Genomic DNA, 23103 nt, shown 5'->3' with positions numbered 1-23103 from the left:
GGAATCACTGGAGACCCTGTTTAAAAGATCAGACAGATCATCAAATCTGCATCCAGGTAACAGACATAAAGCAGACTTTTAAGGCAAACTTTAATCTTTTAATTAATATACCCAATGTTAAGTCTAATTCCTCAATCTGCTAGAAGACAGCAGGCAATACCTGTCCAGGACTAAGCGAGTATGTGATTAACATATTGCAATGCAACAGGTTTTGGTCCGTAAAAGTCCTTCAAGCCCAAATCCTTTCCCCATCTCTTTTGCAAATGGGTCCCACATTAGGGCAAAAATCAAAGGGGAGCAGGCACAACCCAATATGGCCCCTCTCTGTAGTGGCAAATTGGCAAGACATCAGAGACTGTTCGAGCACAATTCAGAAACTTCATTTAGTAGAACCTTTAGATTCAGTACAGTAGTACTACTCTCATACTACAAAATGCAATTCACAAACCTATGTGTGGAGACCTCTACCTCTACTACTTCTCTGTTTTATGTGCGGAGAGCTCCACCCAAGGAGGTATACGTTTAAGGTGTAATAACATCTATTCAGACCAACACATTGCCACCGCATATAGGACTGTGGTCATTTTTTGGGGTTAAATATGCTAGAGGTTGCAAACAAGTCAAACTTGATACCTCTGTACTTATATATTATTATTGCAAAAAGAACAATTGATGGACAGAATACAGAACAATGTCGTACATTCACCCCAGTACAGAGATCAGGGCCTAAATCCTTTTTCTGCTCCCTATGCCATTCCAGTTTGAACCCAGCCATATGCAAATCAGTCTTGATTTGCATATGACCAAGTCTAAACTGGGGTGGCATGGTGAGCAAAAGAATGATGGATTTAACCCAGATCCATGGACTGGGGGTGAATGTTTTGATTTGTTCTGCATTCTGTCCATCAGTTGTATGTCTTTGTACTGCCGGTGTATTCAACTGTGTGGCCTTGGCCTGTGTCACGTATGTGCATGTAACTTGCATGATCGAGGTAACTATTAGCGGTTATACCACGTGTCTCTTGGACCTCTTTCAAGTGCTTGCCGTTCTTTTTACCCAGCATCCCCCCACCCCCGCTACCTGCCATGGGCGGCAATCTGAGGGATAGCACTGGGCGCCAGATGCTCTGAGCTTCCACGTTGTAATACCAGGTGCGGCTGTCAGTAACACTCAAGTGACCGGTCATGCACCCCTCCTGTGTGATACTTTGACATGGTAATGATGTTGATTCCACAATAACCTGCATGTACACTTTGCATGGTTGCCAGCAGTAATGTAAAAACGCTTTGCCAATGTGGAATGCTTCAAATTGTGTTATAAGCAGCTAAGATGAATAAATGTCTCCCCAACACCGTTTGAATATTGTCACGCAAATATCGACTCTAATGTATTTTAGAAATTCAACAGTTTTCTCCAATCATCAGCTTATGAATTCTGAAAATACAAGCATTTTTGTTTTAAATACACACTTTTCAATTTCGATATACATTTACTAATTCAACGAAGCAAAAACAGCTAATTTAGTAGGCCGGACTGCACACAGGAGAGCTACTTACAGGTAGATGGAGAGCTGCCAGTAGACCATGAGCTCCTCAGAGAAGGCTGGTTTAGTCCAATGCAGGCAGTACTCTGATAACCCTCTGGTATGTAGCATGTCTTTCATTCTCTTGCTGAAAAGCTGCAACAAGAGTGCCCCCCCCCCATAGCCAAGTGAAAATTAACCCACTCTGTTGATACTGTTAAACATTGAAGGAATTGTCTTTGCGCTCATCTTCTGTCTTCCTCACACCCTACTTTGAAAGAAGTGCATTCAGCGAAGATTGAAGAAACGCAGATTTCTCAGATTGTTCCCGCCGATCTGGAATGGACAATCACTTAAGGATTGATTTCCCATAACTAAAAGGGGTCGTTATCTGGCTGCCATTTAGGTTTATGCAATAATAAACAATTAGCAGAAGTTGACTCTTAATGCATCTCTAGTGTTAGTCTTTGGTTGTCAAAGCTTGCGCTGATTACTTAAGCTATATAAAGTTATGCATATCCTGCACGAAGTTGCGTTTGTTTTTGGTGAGGCTGGAAGTGACGTGACTGAGTGCTGTGCTAGGCCTTAATAGTCCAGCCTTTGCCGCCCTGCGGCGGCTGTAAGAATGCGGGGGAGGGGGGTGGGGCAGGACATCGAATCTGCAAGACTCAGTTAAGAGCGGGGGAGGCCACCGCCCCCAAAACTCGTGCCGCCTCCCCTTCCTAACCCACTGGACTTGCGTTGTTCGACGCATACATTAGCAGGAAGCCCTGTAACTTCATGCTAATGGCATTATACACACCATACTTAAACATAAATATACAGCATATCCCTCTGTATATAGCATTTAGTTGGACTATAGATGTGTACCTATATATATATTCACTGAAAAAACAATAGGTTTCACACACGTTATAGTTAGGAATTAGCATTTAAAAAACCTTGCAAATTCACTTAAAAAACCATAGGTTTCACACATGTTATAGTTAGCTGTACATTTCACTCGTAAAAAACCAATGAAATTCCACGTTATAGTTAGATCAGGTAACTATAACTTGCGCGCCCACAATAAACTGCTGATGACGTCACATATTACATCACTCATGACATGGTCAGTGACATCACTCATCACATCAATAATGACATCTGAAATGACACATTGTGGATTGCGGTCGCGCAAGTTATAGTTACCTGATTACCTAGTTTCGCCAAAGTTATTCCAAATAGAATGCTGCCGATTTCCTATGGAAACACGGTCCTAACTATAACTATCTACTGGCGACCGCCAGTAGATAATATATATATATATATATATATATAGCTTTGTATAAACTTATATAATAATTACGTTTATGAATATATTGATATCCGTTAGTTCTGCTTAAGAAACGTACATATTACTTATGGTTATATTCTATTTTTAACATGTATAAAGGTGACTGCTTAAATAAGTAAATCATTTATCATAACTGTTTATATACAATTACTTCACTATTGAATTTAATTTAAAAAAAACAATAATAATCCATATTTGTAAAGCATGAACATATCTCCTCTTAAGGTTTCAAGGCGCTGGGTGCTGTCAGGGAGATTAAATGAACTATTGCCCAGAGTCTCGTGATGCCGAGCTGAGCTGCCGCAGGCACCGGGCATCGAACCTTGATCCCTGCGCTCCGAATTCAGCCGCTCTGGTCTCCGCACCACACTTCTCCCATGATATATAGAGCCAAATAAATTAACTTATAGTACAGCAACACTTAAAAATCTCTATTAAATACAACTTAAATCTATACATATTACCTTTATTATTCATATATGTAATTATGTATCTTTATATCTATTACTTTACTTCTAATTCCACATCTCATTACACTACCCTATATCTCACCCTACACCGCTCTTAATATATCCTCTACGTGCACTCTGACTCATCTCAAACCTCATTCTACTGCTATGATACTCAAAATAACCCTTTCTAGACTCTTCCCTCCTCTACCCCAACTTGCATCCTCTCATACCTCTTTTACAATTCAGATCTTCAAAATAAGCCTTTCTAAGCCTTTTCCTCTGACTCTACCCCCTCCACCTCCCCTTTACTCATGCCAAACCACCTCCTACTGCTCTTAGCTCAAACCAACAAAAAAACCCTTCCCTCTTCTATCTCCCTCCACTATCCTTTTCAATCCAACTAACAGAATATCATGTCCAAAGCTCAAATTGATTTCATATTTCCCTACACTAATTTCCCACTAATCCTGGTTTGGCTCCGGAGTAGTGTGCTACCTGCCGAAAAGCGCCTCAACACCTCAACAGGGGTAGCAAGCGCTATATAAATGCAAACCTTTCCCTCTTCTATCCCCCCACTATCCTTTTCAATCCAAATAACAAACTCGCATGTCTACGCCGCCTCAGGATTAGTAAACGCCATATAAATACAATTACAATGTGTGGTGCTTCGAGCCCCTCACGTGTCTGGGCTCCCTGCACCTGCTGCTCTAATGATGGCCACGCCATAGGTTTACGCTACAAAAAGAAAAACTTCATTTCATAATGTGCAAGCTAAGAAAAATGGCGTTAGTTCCCTTTTCCACTTTGACAGGTTGTTTATAAATCACTAATTGAATGCAATGTTTCTGACAGTCTGCTCATCCTTTCATCGTTCAGTCCACTTCACAGAGCGAGCCGCTGCCCTGCGAGGCTCGGCGTGGCCCCTTTAAGAGTGCACCCTGAACCTTGCATCGCTAATAAGCCCAGCGGAGTTGCAGGGAGCACAAATGAAGCGTGCAGCCCAGATTACAGTGGCGTCGCTATTAGTCAGAGGCGCAGGAGGCTGCACTTGAGTAACTGCTGGGGACGGACGGATTCGACGCGTCTCCCGTCTCCGTGGCAGACGTTATCGGTGGCACGCGGCTTTAGTGCTGGGTCTGCCAGCCTGGAGTTTGGCACTAGTTGAAAAGTGCGAAATATGATTCGATAACAGAGGAGTTATTCTTGGAAGCTTGTAAAGCCATCGAGACGACAGTAGCGACTGAGGTGAGTTACGCGTCATCCCGGAAACTAAAGAACATTATGATTTCATACATGTGAGACACCTCGTTTTTGGAATGGCGCCTGATGCTGTAACTCTGAACGCATATTTAATCAATGTTGGGTGTGTTGTGGATGGCGTGGGAACTAAATGGCACACGTCTGGGCGTTCATTCGAGAATGAAGCTTTCAACCACGGGTTTAAAACTCAATGCCCCCTAGCAATAATGCAGTGGTGTTCAAATTATACTGCATGTTACACAAATGTGATGCCTGACAAAGGAGCTGTTTCTAAGAAACTGGGCTCCGCGGTGTGTCAGTAATGGATAGTGACAGCGAGGGGTGCCTGAGAAGGATTGGACTTGACTGCAACTAAAATTATAGGTGTCCCCATAAAGGATGCTATACCAGCAGTGTTACGTAACTTGTGAAGGGGTATGAGTCTGCTTCACTCATTTCGAGAAATGTGACTCTGCCACTTTTTTATCAGGCGTGTGCTTTTCAAGGCTAAATTAGCAGGGTGGAAGCACACACACGCCTCTTTGCTCTGTTTTAAATCTTAGCTGAATTCGCACATGCGCTTCCGTTTAATTAGTAATTCAATTTCCAAGTAATCGATAAATGCGGATTCGTTTCTTCATATACCGTTTATGTAGTATCTGTGTTGTTTTGTTATTCATTTTCACATACCTTTGCTTTAAGGGCAGTGGTTGTCTGTCACTGTGCTTCCTTCCAACCTCGCCTAACAATTGTTCATTTTTATTTAATATTTTTTTTTACCTTTTTGTGTTGATTTACCCGATTTAAAGACGTAAGATTATAGGTCTAATGCTGAACGGGGGTAGAAGATAATTTACTCCTCTGGAGACCAAAACTTTCAAAATGCAAATGAAGTACCCCAGTAATATATTGTTTGGAACACAAAGCGACACCCATAGACACATTCCCAGTTCACATTGCTGATTGTTTCCATGGGTGACCAGCTTTCTCTTTTTTTGCTTCCTTTCCACTTGGGTTTTTAAGATCCTTCTGTACTCTTGTAGCTTTGTTACGAAGTACGTAACTGCACAGCACTGGAAGCCCGTGACGTTTTATAAGGCACCTTATTCCAGGAACATGCAATGCACATGGGGTATCCTAACTGGAGTGAGTTAGGGGAATGGGTTTCTAGTAAGCTTAGTACTCACAGACCATGACAGTGGGATAGCAAAGATTTTGAGTAGATAAAATATGCAATATCTGCTCTATCAGGCCGTCTCCATCCTCCTCTATGTGTGTCCATCCATCAGGTGTTTTTTTGTTACTAGTGCAGGGATACTGCTCAAGGACAGCTACCGTAGAAGAGGTAAGGATGGTGCCTAGGAGGACCAAAGAGCAAGCAGCTAACGACCCGAGCTCTCCTCCTGGCAGCTGCAGAGCTTACACTAAAGATTACTAATACCATGCCAGGGCTAAGGATGGGAATCATCAGGCCAGGGAAGCTTCCATCACCGTAAATCAAGAATTGCCAGCATTATGCCTGGTCAGCACCACCATCATGTGATGAAATATTAGAAGTAATTCTTGATATCCAAGGCCAGCATTTCGCAGTGGGTGCCCTGTCACCTAATGCGATGGGTGCCCCAATACGCCAAGGATTGCCACCAGTCTGTCAGCATTTTGCCAATGAGTGGGTTAGCATATGGCATGGATGCTCCACTAATGTTAGGAGTTGATTTCAATAAGCTATTTTCAGCATGCTGCCAGGTCTCACATTTGCCCGTGTGCCATGTGTGACCCTCATTTGGCAATAATTACCTCTAGTATTCTACTTCCAGCATTTTGCAGTGCCCCCTCCCCCCATTTGATATGCAAGCCCTCATAAACTAAGAATTACCTTTGCTATGCAGTGGGCGGCACAATAGCATTTTTGTCCTCTCCCATATTCTATTGTTGGCCTCAGACACCAAAAATTACTTCCTTTACTTCAGAGAGAGCAACAGACTCCAAAGCGTCATACGTATTTTCAACACAAACCAGCGCTAACACCCGGAGCAACGTTGGAAAAATACATATATTTAGGATACATAACTGTGACAAATAAAAAAATGCGTAACTGAGGAATATGGTCCACTGATCTAATCCACAAGGTCAAAGGGCAAGTGGTTTGTTTGGAAATGTCACCAGAACGGTGAGATGGTAATATGGGACCATACTACACGTTGTCTATATAATTTTTTTTATTTAACATGCATAATTTACGGTAGTTAGCTGTCATTTTATTTTTTTACTGTTCTTATTGAACATAGCGAAAGGCTGGCCTTTACTGTTTGACTGACTGCAGTAAAATAAAGGGAATAGTACTTAACTATGTAGTCAATAATGTATAATTTCAGGCAAAAAACAAAGTTCCCGGTGTTAGGGAAACACATTCAATCTGTTGGAAAAAGTGATTGTTGAAGTTGTTTTCTTAAAGATACAGGTAACAGTGGACACTGATTGGAATTAAAATGTTTGATTTGTACCTTTCATAAATAGAGTGTTGATGAAACAATGGAATAATTATGTGAGCATTTACTGCACAATTATGGATTTTCCACATTAGCTTAATAATTTACACCCAATTTGCAGATGTCAACTGAAATTGTGATTCTAGCTCAAATGATGTCAACCAAAATGACGATTTTGGCTTAAATGAATGAAAATATTGCTACTAAAGGATGTGTTGCATTATTAGCTTTTCCTTGCTGCATACAGTAAGCAATTCTTCCACTTAATTTGGTCCTCCATTGCCACATAATGCTAGTAGCCATGAAAATGATAAAACTCTGTAGGGTGGTTTGGGAGCTGTTTCCATACTTGTCAGGTTTGCGTGAATTAGAAGTTTTTATACCACTTTATTTTGTGCCATAAACTCACCCAAATGTGTAATATGTTTTATTTACCTTGCTATCTCTGGAGGAGAGCTTCTCAGGCTAGGGTTTACTCCATCTTTCATGGCATGGGAAACCGGAACCAGCAGGCCAAGAATCCTGAGCAGGTACAAGCTCAGCATGACAGACGGTGGGATTTATGAAAGGAGGATCTGCCTTAAGACACCTGCTAGCTTCTGATGGGGGCAAAATCTCTGGCCCTATCAAAAGTTGGGACAGGAGAGGTGATGCAGCGCCAGGTGGGGTTTGCCCCATCCAAATCGTTGGTGCAAATTCAAATACAAGCTGCATTCAAGTGAATGGACCTTTGTCTCGAATTGAGCCTTAACGCCAACAGTTCAAATTATGAGCCAGTGAAGCACATTTTGCCCCACAAGGGTCAGGGTAGTAGATTTGCAAACCATGAAGGTTTACTAGCAAATTAGCAGAGTTAAAACTTAAAATCATTTGAGTTAGTCATAAATAAATAATCACCATATACAGTGTAGGTTGGTATAATCGAAAGTGAGCTAAAATAAATACAAAGACCGGTTATTTAAGGAATGCCATATGCAAATTGAATTCGCTTCAGTTTCCCCTAAAGGCAAATTGACTAATGCTAAAATGGGGATGCAAATGAGGTTGGGGGAAGTTGAAGCAGCAGGTGTCAACAAGTAAAGCCTATAAAGGTAGAACCAAATGAAGGTTCCTTCAGGCAAAGAAGAATAGATTTGCTTGAGAGTTTAACTCTAGGGCCCAGAAAAAAAGATGTTGTCTTAAGAGTGGAAAGGTGCATCTGCACTCGAAAGGGTGGATCGGAGCATCTGAGACCAACTCATCAATGCACAATTAAAGCATAGGATTCAGCAAACAGTTATACATCCGCCTGTTCCCAAGAAGTGGAGACCAATACAATTCCAACTTCTGCCTGATAAGCTGTCTTAGGTCTGTTTCACAAGCATTGCATACAGTAAGCTTATTGCTGCGTGTCTTTCAATGGATATCTTGTACCGGATGGAACATCATGGATAGCCCGTCCCAGACACCAGTGCAAGAAACTCATTATCCAGGAACAGTGAAACTCGGGATTACAGTTCACACAACTAAAATAGAAACCATTAATTTATTCAAACTACTGCAGTTTCGAGTTTGGATCCTGAAAGGAGAGAAACGGGTGAGATAATGCACAGATGCTAAAATGCTTTTTAAATGTTAGCATGAGTCAACTGACCCCTACTTTAACTATAGTTAACTTAAAACACACTTTAACTATGGTTAATTACAACATGAAAATCACTAAATATTATCAAACATAGCATAAAATCACACTTTAGATTTATGCATAACGTATGTTAGTGCATATGTTAGGCAAAATGAGAAATAGTGACAGTGGCACCACATGTAACTGTTGTCCTCCTATTCCAGTGTGTCAGGGGGGTTCATTGATGAGCACTTTCAGAGCCCTGTTTTAACAGTGTTGTCTGAGGCGTGCACAGCATGTCTGCTAAATTCTGTTCTTTTTTTTTTTTCGAGGAGGTGCATCTAAATTTTACCCTCCCACATGAGCAATCCTGAGACGACCTCTAGACTGCCATGTGCTTACATGACGCTTTGCAAATGGATCTTGGTTCAGTGCCCAGATAACCCTTGCCTCTTCCTGTCATCATCTGGTGAGTTGAAGTGAAGCCTTTCAACTTGAAAAAGGGACAGTAACGCCCAGAGTTTATGGTTGCATTGCTGTTGGAGGATAGTATTTCCTTTACATCAGGCATTTCACAGTGATTGATAGAAAGTCTTCTAAAGCAAGCAGATTAATACGGAAATCGGTACACATCATACTCACTCTTTAATTAAAACATTTCTATGCACATTTTTTTACTTTGTATGTCACTAATATGTTTCTGCTACACAGTGCAATTTAACCCTCCCACACACACCTAATTTGCGCTGAATGTTATTTTTAGGTCTCGCATAGGCAGCGCTTGCGCTGTCTCTTCGAGACCTGCTGTATTCAGGATATGGGCATGAAGCTCCGCCCACTTTGCTCACATCTCTTTAATTGGCTCCTGTTACTGTCCTTTGTAAATGGTGGCTTTTCATTGGTCAGTAGGCTTAGTAGTCCCTCCTGAGTACCGCCTTTTCTCTTGTTGTAACCTCCCATGATGACTGCCCTTGTTACATGTGTTACTCTAGATGTTGTAATTACCGCCGCGGAGAACTATTTGTTAAATCACGTTCTCCTGCATGCTGTTGCAAGCAGGACACGCTCCCCCTAATGCTTTTATTTTATTTAACTAGCGCGGCACGCGTCAGCTGCAATAATGGCAACCATGCATTTTTATTTTTTGCGGCTTGCCGAAATCAGCAGCATGCCTTTTTTTCTGTTTATTTACGTTTCTTACACTGGTGGCATACCCTGCTTTAACTTTAAACATCTTAAGCTAAAGCACGGGTGCCACGATTGTTTCAAAAGTACATATAAATAGAAAAAGCGCTTTAGCTTAAGATGTTTAAAGCTAAAGCATGGGTGCTGCCATTGTAGCAAAAGTAAATAGATAGAAAAACTAGCGTGCGCCTGTCATTTCTTTTCCATTCGTTTACTTTTGTAGCAATGGCGGGACCCGCGTTAGCTTTAAACATCTTAAGCTAAAGTGCGGGTGCCACAATTGCTTCCAAAGTCGTTAAATAAAAAAACAAAATGTGGCACCTAGCCTTTTTTTTTTTTCTTATCTTGTTTCCCCTCATCAAGGAAGTACCAATTTTGACTCATATATCTGAAGTGAATTCCGCACTCGGATATTTGATCTCCGGAGGTTCTGAGGAACGCTGCAGTCTGCGTCAGAGATTCTCCTGGGTTTCCTTCAATTCGCTTGTTGCACCCACACGCGGCTGAAGGCACTCTAGTGCCCCGCCACCATGGTGCTGCAGATGGCAGTGACTCGCGGGCTCCTCTTCAAAATCCTTTTAGAGATTGCTGAGGCAGAGAGAGGGTTAGTTGCTTTCCTTTGTAACCATCCGTGCAGGCAGAGAGATGCTAATGTTTAATCGGATGCAGTTCACTGTTGAGGCAGCTCTGTAGGTTCAGTGCATGCCGCAGAGTATCCACTAATAGCTGACAGCTTAGTGTCCCTCGGGGTGTCGAACTGCTTCCATCAGTATGAGAATGAAACAGGCAATTTAATCAATTTGGGTGGTTGTTAAAGAAGGGATTACAGCGCGTGTATCTCCCAGACCTTGGACGAAAATAATTTGTCCTTAATGAGGTATGTGTGACATCAGAGGTGAGGTGTTCCCAACTGTTTCTGTGGTACAGAGGTCACATGGCCGAGCTGGCTGCAAAGGAGCTGGACAACCCTGGTACCAGGGAGGATGCCTGGTGGCATGGGATGACATCCCGGTGCCAACACTTGTGGCCTCATGGATCTTCCCTTGTGCCATATGCTTATTTAGCACCTCCTGTAAACCATCACTGTGCGCCTGTGTACTGTGATGCCTTGTGTCCTGCAGCGGACATTAGCAGCGTCCTCCAGGGGATGATGTGTCATCAGAAGAGTTCTTCTTGTTGTTCCCCAAATGCACAACTTATAGTCAGCCATTTTCCTTCTGTATATTCATACGCTATTCTCAAGCCACCCCCTCTTAACTATTGTTTGTTATTTTGTGTTTATGGTTGGTATCCTATGATTTATTATATGATACAGAGTTTTGTTGTTAATTTAGCCTAGGTTTCATTGTCTTGGCCGCTTTCTGGGTCTCCTTGTAATTGTCTGGGACTTCTATTCAGTTTCACACAAACTTAGTGATTTCAATAAATGTTGAACCTCTCGCTTTTGGCTGCGCCTCCTGTGGGTAGAGGTAAACCGTGCTGAGATAAAGTTGCTTTGTGGAAGCTCATGCTGTGTTCATGCAGTCTATGGCTGAAGGTTGGTAAAGACATTCATTAGTAACAAGAAATAATGCACAATCTTGCCTTGCGTCTTGAAGGTAGGAGTGACTAAGTAGAAACACTTTTAGATACAGATAATTGTCAATTTCTGCCTTGAAATGTAGTAAAAATATGTGATAGAACCATTCCAGAGTTGATTTTGGTGTAATGGCGTACATTGTTGAAATTTTTTGTAGAAGACCTGCTGCTTTTAACCGCAATATTTCGTCACGTGGGTGAGCATGATTGGCTCACAAAGCATGCCTATCCTGAAGTTAGTGCCATCATATACTGTTGCAGTTTCCACAGTTTCCACAGTACTGTGCCACACCTGAATATGTCCCTCAAGGAAGAGTGGAATCACCCTTCTTCATGAATAAGAGTGAGGTAATATAGTGGCCATCCCCAGTATCTATTCTGCTAGATTCTTTCAGAGACACTTGATGTTCGTTATTGTGATATCCCCAGGCACTTCACAATGCTCAGCACTAAACACGGTGCCAGGAATGGTACTGCCCTGTGCGGTGCTCTAAATGGACATATAGAAGTGCAGGTATTTAGAGTACCTGTACTCACCCATTAAATGGCGTGCTGAGAAGTGCAGGTTACTCTCCTTTTAAAAATAAGGAAGTGCAGGTACCCAGTGCTGGAGAGATAGCTGCCCACTGAAAGCACTGCTGCTGTCCATATGGACTCACTCTCTTTATCCATGCCAACCAGGGCCTGCCCTATCTATTTACTGTAGACTCTTCTCTCCATGGTAACAGTTGTTTCTCATCAACCCACCTATGTTAATATGTGCTAAGTTATGTTACTTTGATGGCCTCTTTCCACCACCATCCCATTGTCTGATACTCATCCTCCCTAAAGTTTTCCCAAACATCTGCCTAGAGTGGCTGTGCATGCCTTAGGTATTCTTTAAAGTAATGAGCATGATGTGCTCTGCTCTACCCAGTCTGGCAACGTACCTGTCCTGCAACTCCTACTTGATGCTTCCGGCCTCCAAACAATGTATATGACTGTTCAATAATTCCTCCCTCTCCTACAGGACTGTTTGGGTGTGGAGCTTTGTCAGAGCGGTGATATCCGTGGTCAGCGGTCACAGGTTTCTTTCAGGTCATCAACTTAGGCCTGATTTGTCTCATGCCAAAGCATCTTTAACTTCAAATGCCACCTGTGTAGCACCACTGAGAGGGGATTTATTTGGAACCTATTCTACTCACTATTTAACACTATTGCCACAAACCCTGAGTCTGCAGTGGTTTTATCTGCCTCTGTTGTGCCTCGTCGTTTGTTAAATTATTTGCCAAGGTGGATTACTATGAGTTATGTACAATCTTTGAAGTGCCATATGTTAAAGGCAGTGCTACAGGTATTAACTGATATGCCTCAAACTAGAGGCCTCTGGATTTTTATGGCATGCCTGCCCCCAGGGAGTTGGTCCAGTGCGGTATCCCAACCACTTTTGTCTCTCTTGACTTGGAAAAAAAAAAAAAAACATTTCCACAAAGAAGTAGTTCATGCAGTCCATTGAGGATTTCCATTTGAGGTGCCTCGTAGAACCACTACCATAGCCACACCTGTGACTTAATAATCATTGCAAAGCCAATAGGTCTTGTCTTTTATAATGCAAGTGAAAAGCTTTTTTCATTGCCAATGCTTGTCAGTTATTTGAAAAAGTCAAAGAGAAAAACATTTAAAAATACTGGAGGAAAAGCACGCACATATGTTAAAGTATCTTGTAAGTTGTGTGTACAACGTTGCCAAGCTCAGTGGTAGTTTACAGGATAAGTGCTGTTTTGAACAGGCAGACGCATTAACCTGCAGAGCTGCAAGTGTTTTGTTCCCAGGTGTTCATTCCTGCGGTGGTCTCAATTTAGAGACTGTGACCAGTTAATATATGACAGGGTGACTTCAATAACATATCGTGAAATCACCTAAACTAATGTGAGGTTATAGAATGAAATAAATAACATACCATACCACTACACGCAACATGATTCAAACCTCATAAATACACTCTATTCATATCACATGAATACACCCCACATAATACCACTGTCACATAGCAACAATCCATATAGATACTCCAGACCATGCCACATAATTCCTATCAGCATAATTCCACCCAACGCTACACAGTTCACACAACACAATTCAACTCCACTCATTGACATTCCACACCACATAATACAACACCAAACCACATCATTCAACTCAACACAATTACACAACATACCACACAACACCCAATCCATACCACAGAATCCCATATCATGCCACAGTATTCAACAGCACACCACAAAATTAAACTCCACTATGTACCACTCCACAATACAAATCACCATTCCACATAATTACACTCCATGACCCACAATCCCACTCCACATAATTCCAGTACACTCAATACCACATAATTACTATCCACATAATTCCACTGCACACCATGCAACATAATTCCACTACACAAATCCACTCCACACCCCACAATTCCACCACACACAATTCCACAACTAACAATACCAATTCAACCCACATAATTCCACACCACATACTTCTACTCCACTCCTAACCAAAACACATGGGTAAAAGACATTGGGCCATATGTAGGTAAAACCCAAATTGCGAGTCCTTAATAGCGATTTTTTCTAAATCGCTAGTAAGAACTCGCAATTCCCAATGTAGCTCAAAAATCGCTAAAGGATAGCGATTCGGTAATATTCGCTAAAAGAAATACAGAATCTGTATTACCGATTTGGCATTAGCGAATCCTTATTACAGAATCGGTATTAGCGAATCCGGTATTTCAAAAATTCGCAAATCTGTGAATCAGCCAATCATGTGCTTTCTGATGACCTCACAACCAGGAAGTGGCCACACCCATGCAGTTGCACTGATCCTGAAGCTGTGGGAGAGGCAGGGAGCAGAAGCAAAAGCACACAAGTTTAGTGAGAGGGAGTTGGAGGTACTAATTGAGGAGATGGTGAAGGATCATGACCAACTGTTTGGGAAAAAACCACTGCACGGACTCGAGTCGCAAAAAAGGAAAATATGGCTTGTAATCCAGCAGAAAATAAATGCCATCGACGTCACCCAGGGCTCGATATAGGAACTTAAGAAGCGCTGGTACGATCTCCACAGACGTGCCAAGGAGAGGGTGGCTGACAGGCTCAAACAAGCCAGAAAGACAGGTGGAGGGACATAAACAGCGCCTGCACCGACTGCCTTGGAACAAATGGCGGAGTCCACCCTCCAGCCGGAGAGCGTCAGTGGCATTGGAGATGTGGACAGTTCAGCCACAGGAGCCAACAGACAAGGTAAGATGCATGCACAGCCCCCCTTCCTAACGCCAATCCCCAATTACCCTGCAAGAATTCCACTCCAGTCCATGCTTTGCCAATAATCAGGAATGCATCATGGGAGATGTAGTCCCAATCAACTACTAGCATAGCAGTCAGTCCACTGACCCCAAATGCATGTCACACACATCAGTAGATAAGCAAGTGGGGGACAGACAGTTAGATTGGCAGTCATTACATTTATTGTAAGGCAAATGCTGCTAGACAAGTGAGTAAATGGACATTCTGTATCCACAGGCGAGCCATCGCGCCAGGCTGCAGAAGGGGAGACAGAAGAGGCACCCAGGGAGCCCAACACACTGGAGGAGGATGTCCTGTCACCTGCTGAGATCACACCACCATCACCAACACCACCACCACCAAGAGCCAGGAGGTATACAGTGGGTTGCCTCCAGGAGATGGAGGGATCAGAGGAGGAGAGCATGGGAGACCAACAGACCCTGCAGGATGAGGATGGACACACAGCAGGAACACAGTCCCCCATGGAGCTTGGCAACACAGGTGCCAGAAGACGACGACCAAGGGCACACAGTCCTAAGGTAGAGGAGTCCAGTGTCTTTGCAGGTCAGGAGGGGAGGATGCTGAAAGTGCAGCGCCTGCAGATGGTGGCCAACAACAAACACATGCGTGACATGAAGGAGGCCATATACTGCCTCAACACCGTGGCTGAGGGCATGCGGGACATGTCAGAGGCTGTTAGGCTGTTATGCAGCAAGATGGAAAGCGACCGTGGGGCAAAGCGCAGGGACAGACAGAGATTGGATGGGTACACGAAGGCAGTGAACTGGCTATGCAATGCCACCCATGTCCTTAGCAGGCGCTCGGTGGCCATGCAGTTGAGAATGGCCAAGTGCAGCCATGATGTCACAAGGGGATGGGTCACAGTCACCAGTGCCCAGGAGGTGCTGCAGACCATGCAAATTGCTACCACAGGATTGGGGGATGGGGGTGAAAGTGAGGAGGCAAGTAGCCGCAACAGTATCACTCCCCCATTACAGGAGTCCAGGAGGCACAGTGGAAGGCACGGACCAGCCGCAGGGCAGACCGCTAGGGAGGACAGTGTGCCTAGGGAACGCAGCAGTGCTGCACGTGGGCACAGAAAATAAAAGCAGGCATCCCTTGGCATTGGGAGATGGGTGAAGTAACCCATTTGACATAATGATTGGATTGGGAACATTGCATGGGGAGTATCTATGCCATGCTGGGGTTGTTGAGGGTATCTGAGGCCATCATGGTGTGGTGGTTTGCTGTCCTATTGCCTGACTTAAGGTCAATTAAACACCGTTACGCTATTGCAGTTACTCGCTTTGTCTCATTACATACTCAGAAATAGTTGTGTTTGATCTCAACCCGTCTGTGTCTCCCATCTGGTGCTGCTGCGACACCTGCTGCGCTGTGCTGTGGACAATCCTCTCCCTCATCCTCTGATTCAGTGAGATCCACGGGTGTTCCTTTCCTTCTGGCCAGGTTATGCAGCATGGCACATGTTGATATTATTATTGCAGCAGGTCAGAGGGCGGTACTGCCGTGCACCTCCACTTTTGTGGAGGCAGCGGAATCTGCTTTTAAGGAGTCCGAATGTACGCTCCACCACATTCCGCGTTGATTTATGTGCAACATTGAATTGCCTTTCACTTGGGGTAGATCGGTTGAGGTATGGAGTCGGGATAAATGCTCGCACGGTTGAGGTATGGAGTCGGGATAAATGCTCACACTGCATATGCGCTATCACCTAGGTGTTAAAGGAAGAAAGATTATTCGCTGTCAGCAATAGATACATCAAAGGTAGACATCAGGGTGTGTCACATTTATTTACCTAGCAGTTATTCTTCTCCAAATTCACCCCAAGCAAGACCGGTATAGATGCCACTGTTCCTGAAGATGTAGGAATCATGCGTGCTCCCTGGAACTTTCGCAACGATGTTGGTAATAATGTGAAACGCATCACATATGACCTGTACGTTGATTGAATGTGTTGATTTGCTGTTACAGTAGATGTACTCAGTAGCAGAGGGGGGCAGATTGGCATGTGTATCCCATAAATGCACCCTATTACATGTGGGAACTGGGCCTTCTGATAAAAGTCCATCTTTGTCTTGTGCAGTTCTGCCTGTGTGCTGGGGAACCGGATATAGTGGTGCATCCTTTGCATCATGGCATCCAGGAATTTGTTGAAAAAGTGCGACAGGCAACTCTGTGAGACACCACCAGCCACAGCTATTACCCCCTGTTAACTACCGGATGCTAGTAGGTGCAGGCAACAGAGAACCTGCACATGTGGGGGTATTGCTTGCGCCCTTGGTATCTGGTACTCCAGGAGTGGGTGCAGGTCACGTATCAGGTCCAGGATGGTGGTTGGGTGAAGCCTGTACCTCTCATGGATTTCTGCCTCAGTGAGTTGGAATAGTGAGATGCGTTGTCTGTATACGCGTTCCTGTCGTCTCCAGATCCTTTGAGCTGTAGCTTGTATCTGTATCCGCCTTGCAATGACATAGAGGGCCGTCATTGTGTTCACGCAGATGCATTCTGGGGCTGTTTATATGCTGTGCACCTGGTTACCACCTGCTTTGAGTTAGTGGTAATTTGCAACTCTTATTTAGCGATTTTTAATGGAATCGGTATTAGCGATTTTAGGTACATTGTTCTGCGACTTTATTTAGCTATTCCTTATTTAGCGATTCGCTAAATAGTGAGTCGGTGTGGCATATTTGCTAAATAAGGAATCGCTAGGTTCATTCCATTGGTTTTAGCGATTCTTTATTTTGCGATTCGGTGTTTCTGCCTCTACATTTCACATGGGGTTTTAGCGATCGCAAACGTGTAAATTCTGAGAATTTCAGCGTTTGCGATCGCTAATTCACTACCTGACCCATTGTCATTTACAATTCCAATAGCTCAAACTCTCACAAATGAGAGACCTATTGCATTGCAAATGATTGTTGTTTCATCCTGATGGGTCTGTTATATTTTTCTCGTCTTATTTCCTATGTAATTGAAAAAGGTCTCTATGTGCTAGAAGTAAACTGTTGTGCTCATTAGAAGTAGTATCCTCATTGTAGCACATAACTAAAGCATGATTCACAGACTTGAATATCTGTTCACCAAAATAGCAGGGTTAGTGGAATTGATATAACGTTCCCTTTAACCTCTAATGATACCACAGAGTTGGCAATGTGCTCTATCTTCAAATCCTCAGCAACCTTGTATTTTCTCCCAGAATTTCAGGTAGGAGGACAAGGAATGGAAACCTCTGAATGTGACCCGAGTTTTTAAAGCCCCGTTTACTCTCTGGTGCTGCAGCTGCGTTTAAGTTCTGAGGACAAGTCTGTGTAGCGTCTGCTACGCTTGCAGTTGACATTCACGTTTATAGATACGCCGCCGGGCGGCCTGATGGCAGGGTTATTTCTTTTGGTCAAAAATTTAATTTGCGTGACCAAGTGTTAGTCAGAACCCGTGTTTTCATAACTGTTTATCCTATGTTTTCATAACTTTCTCCTGTGTTTTCATTACTGTTCATCCTGTGTTTTTTGTCTCTTATCATTGTGAATGCACTCTTTGTAGTACATAATAGAAACGCTATCATGTCGTCACGAAGGACCATGCATGTCACACCTAGCTTTTTTTAAAACTCTGAGTAATAAGGAGGTGCATAATTAGTGAGCTCGTGAAATGCATCATGTCATTTGGACTCCCCTGAAAAATAAGTGATGTTGCAAAGTGCAAAAAGCAATGTTTTATTGCCTCGTGTTTTCCTCCCACGCGATTACCAGCAATCAATATGATGATTATATAGTCCCAGTATAATTTGATGAAGGATCGGACGTAGGTACTATGCACACCTAGAATTACCCTGCTTGAAGCCAAGCTTATATAATGCGCTAGTAGTTAAGAATTAAGTACCCACCATTGTAAAGCTGAACTGCTGAGAGGTTCCACAACACACGTGCCGAAATCTTAGCCATGTGATTCTGTGGTGACGGGCAAATTACTTTCGCTGTTGGCTGCTGTTATTTTTACCTTTCTCTTGTGTTTCTAATCAGTTGAAATGTATTTTCTTTTCTAATATGTATTTTTTTGTGTTTACGAAAAACTATTTAAGGTTTAAATTTGTGGTTATTGTTGTAGAAGAGGTGCATGTCAGTTCCCACCTGCAGGAAAACAGCCGGGAGCAGAGATGATCCCAGGCCAAGGCTTGACTGCCAAACTTATCAAAGAACAATACCTAAGCAAAGTTGTTTGTGTGAATGTTTAGTGCATAATGAGTTGCGGACCACACGAGGGAGTTCACACAGTGGCTCAGTGAGTTGACTATTTGCAGTTGACATTTCTTGTAACCTGCCTGTAAGGCCAGTTGTGCCCTTAGGAACTAAGTTGCATCCCAACTTTCAGTCTTCCATAATTTCAATTAAAACTGATTGAAACTAGAAACAAATTCTTGTCTTCAGTTTCTCATGTATATGTTAATTTCTTCAGGTATTGACAGACTAGAACATGCCTTTATATGTACAGTTAAAGTGTACAAAAGTGATGGATGGAATGCCTAAATAAATTTCAGCCAATGGTAATTAATTACATAGGGTTACATTCCAATCCATCATTATTTTGTACAACATGCCACCTCACTTTGGACCCAGCTATATGCAAATCAGTCTTGACCCTGCTTCAATAAGAACAGTCCAGCCCGAACTTCTGCCAAGCCATGTCCTCCCTGAACCGGAACACAAGCAATCCTGGACCGCTGTCCCCCTTGTTATGGACTCATAAGCCAGATATCACTGAGTTCCAGTGACACATTGTGCACGGGACCCATGTCCGGGCATACCTGTCCCATATAAGGCGACATATTAAAGTATACAAGAGTGATGGATGGAATGCATGTATCAGCCACTGGTAATTACTCAGGCTGCATCGCTGTCCATTATTTTGCACACCATGCGACCACAGTTTGGACCCAGCTAAATGCAAATCAGTCTTGACCCTGCTCCAATAGGAATAGTCCAGCCAGAACTGCCAAGTTTATATGTACTGTAGCACCCGATCTGGTGCCTTCATGATCACTTGCCCAGTAAGTCGAAATTTGTGATAATGAATTGCTCATATTCCTTTTAAATGCTATTTTGTAAAACATTCATTTGCCCCATGACATTTTGGCACTCATAAGAATTATAAATTGTAAATCAGACAGCTGTACTTTACCAAAATTATGCATTTTGATTGACTCCAAATTCGTTCATATCTACCTTGGAGTTTCATACTAGTATCCAAGACCAATCTCATTACAGTATCAACTTGTATATCACTACATCTTCTCCCCATAACAACTATGTGTGAACATCACAGAGTTCTAGAATGTACACCATCTGAAATTGGGTTATTAATTTGAGAGGAGGTGACCCCTAACAACTTAATAAACACCACCAGGTTAGGCCAAAACACAGTTTCAAGGTAATCCACTCAACCCCTGGTAGCTATTGCACAAGCAGCAGGCAACCCCAGAGGAGTGTGCTAAATTAACTTCTAAAAGTACCAACAATTTTCAAGTAAAGTACACTACACAAAATATCCAAGCAATTTAGAAAAATAGAGATTAATTTAATGACCAAAAAACAACCAAATTCATTAAAATCGGAGAAGGGGATCCAGTGATATGAATTTTTCAAATTGTAAAGCAAAAAGCACATAGAAAAAGTAAAGTGCCAATGAAAAACAACAATTCACCATTGACTAGAATATAGGAACAATTTTAGGCCATTGACCACGATAGAGAGGCGGTTGGATACACCAAGCAGGTTGTCTTAACTCAAAGTTTTTTCCTTTGGATTTAGTCTCTAAAATGGAAGTCAAATTCTTCAGTGGTGCAAGGTCCAAGAGCGAGGCCCACGGGGGTCCCTGGATGTCAGATTCAATGTTGAGCACTCACTGAAGTTGTTATTTTTTATGACAATAGCTTTTAGTGGTACAAGCTGCATTTTATAGCCACAGAGATGTTGCTGAATTGGGTTTACCAGCTCATCCCGGTCTAACGTTTTACTTTCAGACTATACTTTCTTGGTAGCCAAAATATTCCAGCATGGCAATACTAGAAACTGTAGCCGGGCAGTTAACTTTATTGCGAGGTCCCGCTGAAACCACTGTCATCCTGGCAAAACACTCAGAGGGGAACTAAGTGACTTTTGTAACCTGTCTTGTGTATAACCTTCCTGGACAAACCTCAAAACCGTATCTTGATCCTCAAGTGACTTTTTCTCGAACTGCTGGGAACTTAATTTCTGGTTAGTCCTATTGCCTGCATTTTGTGTCCTTGGATTAGGCAAACAGGCAGACAACCACTGGATCCTTGAGCAGGAGTTCCAACCCTGAGTTCCAGCATGACTCAGGAGTCCTTAATCCCTCTTTTGTCATCAGGAGTCACGGGTCATCTTCCGGCAAAACCACCTTCAGGTGTAGTCTTCCAAGGTCCAGGAATGTACTGAGGGAGCGGGTGGTGAGTTGACGGTCTCACTTAGTGCACTAACCAGTGATCAGAGAATCCTACTGAATCCTGTTTAATTTCTTGTACTGAGCCTTCCTACTTTTGCAGCACTTCCTCTTCATTTTACTGCAAAAATGTCCTGATGGTATAACCTTCTGTTTTCTTGGAGAGCATGAGGCAGGCTCCTACCCACTCTCCTAGGCTGATGAGTACTCCTCCCCTCTGTCAGGGTCAGAAATCCTTCTCCTTCCTGCTGGGGTTAGTGCCAAAGGGACTAGGGAGCTCTGGGAATGAACTGGAGTATGTCCTGTCAGCACTGTGGAAAAAAGCAAGTCACAATAAGTGCTAAGGCTGTCCTTTGGTACTGCCAGCAGTCCTGGACCATTACCAGATAGCCAACCTCTTCTAAATGGCCAGTTGTTGACTAAATGTCTGCCTTCCTGCTCTCAGAAGCATACTGTTGTCTTATGGCATAGTCGTTAACTCCAAACAGGAAGGTGTATCATCTTCTAAAGGTGTGATGAGTGGCAGATCTAATTTATGCCAATTCTGGCTCAGGCAGCCCAAAGTAAATTTTTATAGAGTTAGGTTTCTGCTCAGGCTATCACAATTAGTTTTTACCATTACATCAAAAGGGTAAAATCAAGGGGAAAATGCATTGAATGACTTTTCTAGCATTTTGTCAAGTGAAGATATAAAATAAATATTTTAATCACATGCAGTGTTGTGGAAAATCTAGCTGAACCTCCAATTTGGAAATAGCCTTTAGGCTTTCAGTTAACTTTGAGGGCACCAATTTCAAATACATAGTGGGCCACTGTGGGCCTTCAATGCACACTTTAAGGGTGTGTTATTAATATATAAAAATAAGTTTTCTTTCATGACCAAGACATTTGTCCTTGGTATGTGTTAATATTGTGCCTCAAAACCGCAGGCCGACCAGAGCACAGTAGCGTTCCTGGCATTTTTATATTTTTGTTTTATATATGTGAGTGGCGTGAGTACACACTGCTGCCCACATATTACATTGATAACCCATGATATGGGTGTATTTATGCATCATTTACTATAGCCTGACAGGAAACTTAAAACCGACAATGATAATCCTACACAAAGTACATGTTTTAGTGGGAAAAACACTCTGTTTACCATGGCATAGCGCACAGCGGCCTACTGCAAGCAAAAGGAGACATTATGGGCACCATGACATAAATGATGTACATTCTTTCATTTGTCTACCTCACAGGATGTTAAATACACACAGATAGGGGTTAAGGCATAAAAGTCCTGCACTTGTCAACGATGGTATCTGGCAAAGTATGATAAGCTGCTAATGGTGCAATGAACCTGAAGTGCAGCCCCTCTATACCCCAAAAGAAATGCAGAATTTAACTTGTATCATTGGTGGTTCGGCACTCAATATTTAACAGTTATATCGAATTGATACATTTGTATTTAACCGTGTTTTTTTTTTTACCTTTCGCAGCATGAATATCCACAACGATTACATATCATGCATGTAACAAATCCATATGAAATAGGTTTCTTTTATTCAAAGATTTATTCGTTTTCTTCTTTAAAAAATCATCACGCCAACAGAATGTAGCCGTAGCCAACGCGTTTCATCCTACAAGGAATTCTTTAGGGCTCTGATTTGTTTGTGAACAACATAGGTCCTTCCTAGTATTATCTACAAATGATTAGGGATTTTAACATCCAGTAAAAGTATCCAAATTGGAGTGCATGTGCTCCTCAACGAAAAATGTGCATGGTGTCTGTTTCTGTGGAAGCGGCCTATTGCAAGCAAAAGGAGAAATTGTGGGGATATAAATAATGTACATTCTTACATTTGCCTTCCTCACAGGATGTACCTGCACTGGAATGCATGCTGCTGGAGAAAACCACA

At 42.7% G+C, this 23103-nt stretch overlaps 1 protein-coding gene across 7 annotated transcripts in view; it reads left to right on the top strand.

The window, feature by feature from the left end:
- PPFIBP2 (PPFIB scaffold protein 2) overlaps nucleotides 1-23103 on the top strand; it is a 1154531-nt gene that overhangs the window by 313743 nt on the left and 817685 nt on the right. Inside the window, exons 1-2 of one of the 7 annotated variants that reach the window (XM_085648224.1) lie at nucleotides 4312-4556; nucleotides 8975-9111. The exons of 5 other annotated variants lie outside the window; for them this stretch is intronic. The gene's annotated coding sequence lies outside the window, so the exon portion shown is untranslated. Of the gene's footprint in view, nucleotides 1-4287; nucleotides 4557-8974; nucleotides 9112-23103 lie in introns of those variants that run through there. One more of the 7 variants, XM_085648225.1, reaches the window with a different exon arrangement.

This window comes from Triturus cristatus, chromosome 3_2 (genome assembly GCF_964204655.1).
Source record: "Triturus cristatus chromosome 3_2, aTriCri1.1, whole genome shotgun sequence".
Classification (NCBI taxonomy): Eukaryota; Metazoa; Chordata; class Amphibia; order Caudata; family Salamandridae; genus Triturus; species Triturus cristatus.
This window is presented reverse-complemented; position numbering and strand designations above follow the sequence as displayed.